Below are 12215 nucleotides of genomic sequence, written 5' to 3' on the forward strand. Positions count from 1 at the left end.
AACTGTTTTAATTTGATCAGTTATTAAACATTTGTAAAATATTGTAACCAGTTGGTACTTATTATTCATGAATACATTAGTTAGCACCACGACATATCAGTTTTTATCTTTTTTGTTAAATCAGAGATTTTCTGAAACCAAATAATTTTAATTCAAAGTAAGACAAGGTGTATCTAGCGACCACTCCATCAGAAAACCAGAATGTCACACTAACATCATTATGGAATAAGACGGTGTCTGTATCCACAATTCGAGCCCTTCGCTGGAGATTGTCAGTCTCTAAACCTCTTTTCTTTAAGAAAGACTGAAAAAATTTCATGTTTGAAGTTTTTATTTGCAATTGCAGAGTTGATGTCAGGAGATGACCAGATGAGGTGAACCACAGTGTGTACAACCTGCAATTAATTACCGGGCAGGTTGGTAGCTAAACACCATGGAAGCTGTGCCAAATGTATCTGAAGTCCAAGGATGTGCAAGGAGTCCTAAGTTGCATGGCTTTCACATCCCAGTCATTGGACCACAACCCCATTGAAGATGTTAGGCAATGTATGAAAGGGAAAAGCAGGGCCGGTTTTAGACTAAGTGGCACTCCAGGCAAGAATATTCTCTTGTGCCCCTTCTCATACTTTTACATAGATAGCAATATTTTTAAAGACTGGAGAATTGAGTAGTGAAGAAGCTATACAGAGTATGGTGCAGAGCAATTATTTCCATACCTGCCAACAGTCCCGAATTTCCTTGGACAGTGCCATTTAATTGGGTCCTGTCCTGTCAAATTCCAGTGCAAAAATCCTGATTCATTCATAATGCATTATACTGTGCACAGGCAACATTGTGTAAGCTGTATGTCTGAGAGACACACACATAGCCTAAATGCTGGAAAATGACCTCCAGACAACCCAGAACAGAAAGGAGTGGAGCATAATGTAGGTGGAATCAGGCTCTGCCCCTTGTCCTGGGACACTTAGAGCAAAGGTTGGCAAGTATGTTATTTCTTATGAGAGGGAAGCTGAACCAGGTACACACAATATATCACACCCAGGCACAGACTTTCTCTGCTCCCTACTCTGTATAGCTTCTTCACTGCTCAGTGCTCTGCTCCCTGCATGGCACTCTGTGCACCACTTTCCTGGCTCATACACATATCTGAGAACTCTCAGGGTTTGATCCTGAGTCTCAGGGTGTTTGCCCCAATCTCAGGGTGGAGGGGCAGATTCTCACAGTCACACATTCTGGAGCTGACTCCTTCCCATATCTCCTAGTTAATTTCCCTGGTCCCTTACCCTTATACAAGTCACTCCTCTAGCCTATCTTAAGTCTTTGTAGTATAGCAGGAGTTAACGGGAATCCGTAGGATCGCGCCAGGAGTCTGGCATTAACCGGATGCCCGAGGAGACCCCTGCCGGCGACCAATAAAGTGGCTCTTATGGCCAAAAAAGTCATCTTATTTACTATAAAAAAAAACGAAAAAAAAACAGTTAAAAATTGAAAAAAAAACATTTTATGAGTTTTATTTGAAAAATCTTTTACTCACCTAAAAAAGCAATTAAAAAAACTAGCTAAATAGATTCTACTACGTGTCCTGAGTTTAGAAATACCCAATGTTTTTATGTTTTTTTGCTGTTTTTTGTAAGTTATAGGGCAATAAGTACAAGCAGCGTTTTATGATTTCCAAACCTTTTTTTAACAAATCTGGTCAGTCTGCCTCCATCTCCTCTTTGGAACATCTTTGAAGCCGGTTAACTCAATTTTACCCATTCAAACCATGTATTTTTGAAAACTAGACACCCCAGGGTACTTCAAATGCGGTTATTTTAACCCTTTCCATGCAACAGTTATACAACCACACTTTGTCAAACTTTGTAATAGTAATTTTTTTTATTTTTTTTTTCACACAAATTGTACTTTAGTTATAGATATACAGGTCCTGGTATATGTCACTGTCAAACAACACCCCAATGTGTCTTCAGGAACATATCCTGAGTGCAGTGATACCCGACATGCATGGGTTTGTCGTGTTGTTTGAGATTTAAAATGCCACATTTGGGAAGTGCGCTTTTTTTCTCCATTTTGGTCAGTCTGTACCTATGCCCTATCTTTGAGCTCGGCCACTCCAATTTACCCCATCAGCCATTTTTTTTTTATATTAGACACCCCTTGGGTATTTGAAGTGCTTTCATTTTAACTCTTTGTTGAGATTTTTAAGAAATTTTAGCACTTGCTCAAAATAATAAACTTTATTTTTTTATTTTATTTAATTTTTTTAATACTTTCTTAAATATTTTTTTTACACATTTTGCTGGTACTGGATGGTTCATCTAGTGACATCACTGCATAATTATTTTTAAATGTTAGCACATTTTTTTTTTCCATTTTTTTTATTTTTTGAATATTTTACTAATCACATTGTGATTAGAAAGCTGGGCTCCATACAATGTATGGCGGCTGTTGAGGCCCCGGGAAGGGGCCAGACATGGCCCCTGATGCCGATCTTGGCCTTGCTGAATGCCTCGACATCGAGGCATTACAGTAACGGCTTTTAAGCTAAGAAAGTGATCGTTGATCTCCTTCTAAGCTTATTTAATTTTTTGATGGTTCAGGACCGTCAAAGGTCATTAAGTGACCATTTTTCCGTGACGGTCCTGAACCGGCAAAGGTCGTTAAGGGGTTAAAATCCTGGCGCCAAAGAAAAAGTATATGAATATTGCTCCGAAACAGACATGGTAACAGGCAAATATCCGTAGAATACGAAGATTTTTTTCCCCTGAAGATGAACACGAAGACTTGGCGGGAGCCCAAGTCTAATATATAGTACTGTGCAAACATTTTAAGCAGGTGCTGAATAAATTATGTAAAGTAAGAATTCTTTAAAAATAGACAAAACCATTTGTTCTGACCAAATCCCCAACTCCATTTGCAGAAATGCAGCCTCAAACTTGCAAGGAACCCCACACTCTCCAGCCCTTAAGTAAATAAAATGTCTTCTGCTACAGCCAAATATTTCAAATGCCCAGAGCATCTGCTGCCAACAGTTGAGTCACCACGCCTTGTTTCTATGTCAAAGGTATGGCTTTTTAGCCACAAGTCTTCCATGAAGACCACTTCTGGCCAGACAATTCTGGGCAGTAGATGGATGTACCAGGGTCCCACTGTTTACTGCCAATACTGAGCTGATGGCACAATTTTCAGATTGTGAAGGGAAGCAAGCATGATGTGTCTTTCATCTGCTACAAGTTTCATTGGCCGACCACTGCGTCTATGGTCCTTGCCTGTTTGTTTTGAGCTTGGACAGACCGCTGTCTGTCTTGAAATGTCTTCCTGGGAGAGACCTTGCTGATGCAATATAACTACCCAGTGTCTTGTTGTTGTGCTCAGTGTTGCCATGGTGTATGACTTTTGACATTAAACTGTGCTCAGGGACTTCACCTTTTTTTCAACTTTTGAGTTTGGCTGTCCCTCACTTGGTTTTATTCCTCCTACACAGCTGTTTCTGTTTCAAGTAATGTACCTAGAAGAATTGATACTGTTTTGAAGGCAACTATTGAATTGATTTAGATTTTTGTTTCTGTTCACTCATTGGATTTTGTTAAACGATAAAAAATGTCAATTTTTGAAAGTTTTACTTTACAGCATTTTTCACACCTGCCTAAAACTTTTGCACAGTACTGAGGCCCCTAGTTGCATGCTTACATACCTTCACGTACACTAACCCAGAAATCCCCTTGCATTGTGGCTCCTCTTCTGGGGTAAGAGGTACCAAGCAGGGAACCTTACACATTTCAACCCACCCATAGGCTGAGGGACAATCTGTAGAAACAGTACAAGGGATGCCTAAATACATGGAGAGAAATTCAGCACCCCAGGGAAGTGTGTATGTAAAAGCACTTCTCCTCTATGTAAGGTCTTAAGCTGAAGGTGATTCCATTTATTGGGCCAACATAGAAAAATATGTAAAGATTCATACACTTCTTGGGTCTTTGCATGACTCTTCTTTAGATGTTTCCCGGTGATTTATTTTCTAAATGGAAGTTGTAGACATATTATCTGGCCCCACAGCCTACTATTGATTTAGAACCCAGTGCTGACCCAGAACCATTAACGTGGTGTATTTGGAACCAGGATTATTGTTTTTCACCTATCCTTTTTTCTAATCAAGCACCTCCAGTTTACATTACTCTTGTCCTTGACTTGTATAATTCATATGAAATTCTTCAGACCTTTGCACTTTATAATCTTACCGTTCGTGCAAATAACTCACAGCAAATAATTTACATGTGAAGCTAATGCCTTCAAATGACTGCCATTAGCTTTTTATTCACTCGGTATCACTAGAGACACTAATTTTTGAATATCTTTATTACCCTATTTACCTTGAAGCACATCCTTTAAATGTAATAAAGTTGTTTTCAAGTCAATAAAAGTATTGCTTTGTGTGAAGTTCTCAGTCATAAGAACTTGACAACCGATAAGAACTACTTGATCTGGGCTTTGCTTTTTTCATCTGCAAAAACTCAAACCTAACGCCCTTGTTTTGCCTTGCCATACCTGGCTCATACATGTTTAAATTCCCTTACTGTGTTAACCTCTACCTCTTCTGCTGGGACGATATTCCACTTACCCACAACCTTCTCAGCGAAGTAAAAATTCCTTATATTACATCTAGACCTTTACTTCAGTATTGTACTCCTGAATCTGTCTTAGATCGATTTTTTTGTACAGATCCCACATCCTTAATGTGCTATTATCACTTTTAATTATTCTCCTCTATTATACAATTCTCGCACCAACAAAAATCAGAACTGTTCTCCAGAATAAAATTTTCAGGCAGACTTGGTTACAAGGACACCCACTCATTTCTAATTCAAGCATAAATATGATTATATAATATATATACCGGATTGGCCCGAATATAGGCCGCACTTTTTCCCCCCACTTTAAGTCTTTAAAGTGGGTTTGCGGCCTATTTTCGGGGTCTAGCGCCCAACGCCCGGGACATGCAGTTCCAGGCGCCGGGCAGACAGCAGGGTTAGGATACAGATCCCCCGCAGCGGTCCAGGGGACCTGCATCCTACTCCCCGATGCGCTCAGACAGCCTCCCCTGCCAGCACTTTCCACGGGGGTGCCGGCACGGGAGATTGTCTAGGCGCATCGTGCAGACGTTCACCGGCAGTGGCGATGAGCGTGAACGACCTCCGCTGCCGGCACGTCTGCTCGATGTGCTTTAACAATCTCCCTTGCCGGGAATTCCCACGGGGGGAGTCCCAGCAAGGGAGATTGTTAAAACACATCGTGCAGACATGCCGGCAGCGGAGGTCGTTTACGCGCATCGATGCAGCAGGTGAACGTCTGCACGATGCGTTTAGACAATCTCCCGTGCCGGCGGAAGTGCCGGCACCGGAAGTTGTCTACGCGTATTGCGTAGGTGTCCCCTGCCGGCCCCGCAAGACACATGGTAGTCTGCTTTGGTAAGTCGGGGGGGGGGCAGAGTGGCAGTGTATATCGGGTGGAGGGCAGAGTGGCTGTATATATCGGGTGGAGGGCAGAGTGGCAGCATATGTATTCTACGTTTTTTTTACCTAAGAAAAATTTTTCCTTAAAAAAGCACCTAACTTTAAGGGTGCGGCCTATATTCAGGTGCGGCCTATATCAGAGCCAATACGATATTTGGCCATGGGTTATTTTAAATGTTAGAACAAGCTCCATAACAGTCAAATAACTATAAAGATTTTATTAAAAACTGGCAGTATTTCATATTACAAATATAGGTCCAACAAGAAACGAAGTAAACCCAGATTTAATAAAACAAATATTAAGTGAAGGTACATGAGCGTAACATTAGTTTTCTCCACATATATTTGCTTCTGTTTTTTTCTTCATGAGCATAACCTGTAGTTGTATACATTATAAATGAGGGAAAACATTCAGCCAAATGAGAACCGTTTGCCATACCCTAACATAACAGTGTGAGGTCAGAAATCAAATGGATTCCAACATTTCAGTATATACGTACCTCGGAACTCTCTGGCTACCCGGCTGTAGTTATATTTAGGTGACAACATCATAAACATCTTACACTTTAACAAGTAAAAAAATTCATAGATTGCTTTAATGAACATTGTGCATATCATCATATGAATACAAAACAACTTAAAAACATAATTTTTCTTTATTGTTCCCCCTAAATGCCAAACCAAATGTAAAAAGTAATAAAAGCACCTCTTATCCAATATATATGATTGTACATAAATGCAGCTTGCCCACAAAGTACATGTAAATTCTAAAAAAATGATACCCAATTGCCCCCCTAAGCTCGCTTTGCCATCTATGTATGGTGTATGTTGCACGCTAAGAGTTAAAGTAGTATTCAGCATCAGCTTATCAGTGTCTTAACAATTATCATGCAAAAGAAAAATGACCAGAAGCTTTTTTAAAAAGAAAAAACAATGTAGTTGCTATAACAGAACTGAAGAATTAAGTTAAAGAAATGTTTTAAAATTTATAAAAATGGATACTCCCTTTTTTCATTAATATTTTTACCTGCAATTCTAGTTATGACCACTGAGTGTCCCCTTTATTTAAAAGTAAGTTCCTATTGGACCCACATTAACAAATGTGATTCAAGTACAACCACTGTACACTGAGACGCGCTCTAACACCATACACAGACAATCCATTCACACACACACACAAACACAACACAATGACACAAAAAATCCAACACTGTACACTGACACATACACAGTTTAAATTGCACACTGTCACCCCACACACAAACCTATTGAAACCCTGTCCATGGACACGCACTCATTTTAAACAAGGATAGGCACAGATATTGTTGATGGTGGGTATTTTCACAGTTGCTGGACTCAGGGAATGACTTGGGACATTTTTTTTTTTAAACAATACTAAATAGTCCCCTGGGTAAAAATGTGTAAGAATACATCATTCTTGTCTCTTTAGGCCAAAAACAGTAATAGTAATGGATAGACTGTCAAAATCTATACATATACACTGCCCTTACAAATGCTTGCCCATAAACACATACATACACATGCATATTCACGTTTGCCCTTACACGCAAACATCCTGGCTCACAGTTGCCCCTACAGCCACACACTTATTTATTCTCAAGCATACTTAACCTTAGGCTGCCCTAACATACACACACATTCAAAAAACAAACACATCCCTTCACATTAACTTAACTCTTCTTCCTCCTTACTTCTCCTTCTATTTCTAATTATCCTTCCTTTTTAATTATCTCTCTTTCCCTATTTCTTTCTCTTGTATCTATCTCTACTTTTTCTCACTAACATCTCTCCTCTTTCTTGCTATATCTCCCCTTTCTCACTATCTCTTACCTTTCTCCCTCTCCTTTTCTTTGCGATCTTGTGGTGGGAGCACAATGTCTGATCCTAGAGACATCATATCCCGGAGCTCAGCATCAATCGTTGGCACACATTTTGAAAGAGCATTGAAACAGAGGTCATTAGGAACAGACCTGGTGCTTCTTTTATTTTGGACTGCCCACCAGCATCCAGTTCGCCTCGGGAGTGATGAGTGATGCCCCCTGGTACTAAGACTGGCCCTGTTTGGACCTTCAGGATTTCCAACACTGGAAACTCAATGGCTTGTCTTGCTATGGTGACCTAATGTAGCACAACATTTTGGTTCAAACAATCACTTTGGTTTGTTAATAATGGTTACACATATTTTGTCATCATTGTTCAATATCTTCAATATGCTTCTGTCCAATAACATGTAAGCTGTGTAAATGTCTGTGATGTAATTTATTAACACATATGAGCTTGTTAAATGAGCTAATTCAAAATCATTGGCATTAATAAGGAGTTGCCCCCTCATTGCTGCTGTAACAGCCTCCTCTATTCTAGGAGGTGATTGTGCTGATGTTGCTTCCAGAGGAACTCTAGAGCGTATGACTAAAGCACTTAAACTCAATAATTAGAAAGGGTTGTTCACATACTTTTGGTCATATAGTGTAAATTGACTTTGGAGTGATGATGACTAAATTAGCATTCCAGCTATAGAAACATTATTTCACCAAATTCAAATGAATATATATATATATTCCAAAAATAGTTGCTGGCACTCATGGCAACTATTTTTGGAATCTATATGCATTACTGCTACAGTTACCAGGCACCGGGCAGAGCATTTAAGGTTGGTGTGCAATTGTGTATCTTGGATTTTATATACCGTATTGGCTCGAATATAGGCCGCACTTTTCCCCCCCACTTTAAGTCTATAAAGTGGGGGTGCGGCCTATATTCGGGGTCTAGCACCCGGCGCCGGGCAGGCAGCAGGGTTAGGATACAGATCCACCGCAGTGGTGCAGGGGACCTGTATCCTACTCTCTGATACGCTCAGACAGCCTACCCTGCCAGCACTTTCCACGGGGGGGGGGGGTGCCGGCACGGGAGATTGTCTAAGCACATCGTGCGGACGGTCACCGGCTGCGGAGGTTGTTTACCCGCATCGCCGCAGCCGGTGACCGTCCGCACGATGCGTTTTACCTCTGCCCCCAAGACTTACCAGAGCAGACTCCCGGGTGTCTTGCGGGGCCGGCGGGGGACATCTACGCAATACACGTATACAACTTCCGGTTCCAGCACATCCGCTGAGTGCCGGCACCAGAAGTTGTATACGCGTATTACGTAGATGTCCCCCGCAGGCCCCGCAAGACACCCGGGAGTCTGCTCTGGTAAGTCGGGGGGGGGGCAGAGTGGCAGCATATCTCAGGGGGAGGAGGAGGAGGACAGTGGCAGCATATCTCGGGGGGGAGGAGGAGGAGGACAGTGGCAGCATATCTCGGGGGGGGGGGAGGACAGTGGCAGCATATCTCGGGGGGGAGGACAGTGGAAGCATATCTCGGGGGGGAGGACAGTGGCAGCATATCTTGGGGGGGAGGACAGTGGCAGCATATCTCGGGGGGGGGGAGTGGCAGTATATCTCTGGGGGGGGAGACAGAGTGGCAGCATGTTTTTTTGGTGCTTTTTAAAAGAAAAAAACATTTTCTTTAAAAAAGCACCAAACTTTTAGGGTGCGGCCTATATACGGGGGCGGCCTATATCCGAGGCAAAGGGGGCAATTGCTTCTTGTGCTACTCTGATTTAAAGACTTTGGCACACTGCCTGAAGCTTTATTGCGCTACTGTTATTTGTAATTCCACATCCATCCATCAGGGTGTCTAGAGTAAAAATGTGTCTGTGCTTTATGTGTTTTTATGCATTCCATTTCTGTTAATGTGTTTTGAATGAAACTTGATAGCAGTCATTAGGCATGTCATCTTCCACATGTCCTATGGGCTGCTTTATTGCTTGTCCACTTTTCAGTAATCACCCCCAACCCCAGCTGAATTTGCCAGCTCTCTTCTGATTATGGGCATACATGAAAACTGCTAAATATAAATGCAAAGTGGTGATTCCAAGCACACTTAACCCCATAAGGACAATGGGCGGTCCCTAAACCCATTGAAAACAATGCATTTTGAGACCGTACATGTATGGGCTTTGTCATTAAGGGGTTAATATTCCCCGGGTTATCATTATAACCATAGATTTACACACCTGCAAACACCAATATTAAAGTGCTGCTGCAAAAGTTTTTTCTTTATGAAAACAACAAGGAAATTTCTAGCTGTGTAACATAATTGCAAAAGGGTTTTGTAACGATCCATTAGCTTTTTTTACTTGAATTAGCTGACACAACGTGTCATTGGAACACAGGAGCAATGGTTGCTGATAAAGGGCCTCTGTACGCATATGAAGATATTCCATTAAAAATCAATCGCTTCCAGCTACAAAAGACATTTATAGCATTAACAATTTTTAAATGTATTTCTGATCCGTTTGATGTTATTTCATTAGTCAGAATTTGGTTTTCTTTTTTCAAGAATAAGGACATTTATAAATTACCCAAAGAATGTAGAGATCCACATTATGGATCTGTACTCTGTACAGTTAATACATTAGTAAACTGTATATATATATATATATATATATATATATATATATATATATATATACTCTCTAATTTATATTTATAGACAGTGAATGAAAATGCATCATTAAAATATCAATGTATTCCTAAAAAATGGAGTTTGCTGTATCCATCATGTAAAAGCATCTGTGTGGATAATATTAAAAACATCTCAGATTGGGTGGACATGCCATCTCAAATTCCATCTGTAAAACACCAAAATAAAAGAAGGCTCAAAACCAAGAGATCAAGCATCCTATTTATTCAGTGGGAGAGTTTCCCTCTTACTGATCAATGGAGAGAAAATCGGACCATGAAAGGGCATTGCGCTTGAAATCTGGGGTGTCCCTTAGAGGATTTCATGTTTACACATTTATAACTGTTATGCTAAATTGCAGTACAAAATTCATAACAGTTCCAGTTTGTTCCTAAGACATCATAATTACCCTGTTTGTGTTATGTTCAATTCAGCAAAATACGCATCATTCAAACTACTGTTGAATGTTTAAATGTCCCAGAAATAATTCTTTAATCATGTCAGATTTTGGCTTATAATTGATTTTTTAGGGAATGCTTAATGGTCATGTGACGTAAACGCAGGTGCTGATAGGTTATGGTCATATAAGCTAAATATAGTTTGTGTTTTTAGTTCAGAGGGAATAACAAAATGACATATCTGCTAAGGTGTAATTGCTTGATTTGTTAAAAGAGCTAAATTAATGTTTTGTGAACAGCACTTTTAAAGCAAAATTAAGGCTTCCTCTCTAAATTCTCAATCAGTTAGCTTCAGAACCTCTGAAAGGAAAAGGATCACCTGGAAACATCTGGACTAGGAACACAGCGGACAGGGGGATAGCTGTGGTCAAGCCAAGGACGTACATACACACCTAAACAAATATATATATAACATCTTTACGAGTAACATATGCTGTCCCACAGACCAGATGTCATGTGTTCCAGAGTTAGTTTAGCTGAACATAAATCAAATTACTGTTCATTATGTTAACAATAGTGTTTGGGTTAAAAAAGTTAATTATTATACAAAGTATTCATCGTGCAAGATAATCCAAACATACAAATATCACACTGTTACTTGAAGAAACATGATTTGTATTTCAATGGGTGGTTTATATTTTTGCTGCCACTCCTAGGATGTATATTTACACTGTATAGTTGTTACAAAGTATAGTTATTTTAGCTGTTGGACCATGGAGAACTTTGCATTTGTTAACATCCCAATGTCAACAAAAGAGTTAGGGTGGAAACTCAGGTGATGGGTCAAGTAAGATCACAAGAATGTAGAGTAGCTCTATCTGTTTGCCAACAGATTACTGCTTTGCTTAAGAGGCCTGGCTATGAAGAGTAAAATGCTGCCATTTTCATGCTGACCCCATTCTACATGTAATAACCCCCCCCCCCCAACAAATCCAGTGATAATGTAGCATTTTGTAATTTTTACTATGAATTCTTTAGATGGTAATTTTCCTTTTTTCCTTCGGTACTCAACAGATATTAAACATTAGTTTTTAAGGGCCAGCTGGGCTAATACTGCCGATCATGAGGATATGCAGAATCAGGTGATGATGAAAGGTCTATGTTGGTGGCTGCACAAACCTTCATCAATGTCTCACTGCACCATCACAATGAAGGGGGTTCTGAGGTATGACTGGGCCTGGGAAGTAGCCAAATGTCTTACTAATGCATATATTACAATATGTTTATGTTTACTCTTAATCTTAAGGCGCAAAAAAAAATATGATGTTGTATGATACATCTCCCATGTGAACATGTCCCAATAATCACAGCTCCACCTATGTGGATATTGTAAAACGTAAAAAAAGAGAATATCCAATCCATGTACAACTTCACTGATTAACATTGCACCAATTTCTATAGATAATGAAATTAATAAACATATTTAAATTGGTTAGGAAAATGTATGCTTTTTTACTATAATCATCTTCAAGTCAAGGTTGGAATGTTGGACAGTGGTTTGGTTCTGTGGAAAGTGTGGGATAGAAATGGGAGAAGTAGGATCAGCTCTCCAAGTAACCCAACCCAAGCAAACGTAGTCACCAAGTCAAAAAAAAAAAGAAAAACTAAAGTTATCCAGACAGGATCAACAGAGATAAACACAAAGCCAAAGGAAGAATTAACAGCCCAAGCTATTAGTATCCAAGCACATTCAACAAAGACAAATGATAAAACAAATAACT

This window comes from Sceloporus occidentalis, unplaced genomic scaffold, assembly GCF_023333645.1.
Source record: "Sceloporus occidentalis isolate IW3139 unplaced genomic scaffold, rSceOcc1.0.p SCAF_19, whole genome shotgun sequence".
Taxonomy (NCBI): domain Eukaryota; kingdom Metazoa; phylum Chordata; class Lepidosauria; order Squamata; family Phrynosomatidae; genus Sceloporus; species Sceloporus occidentalis.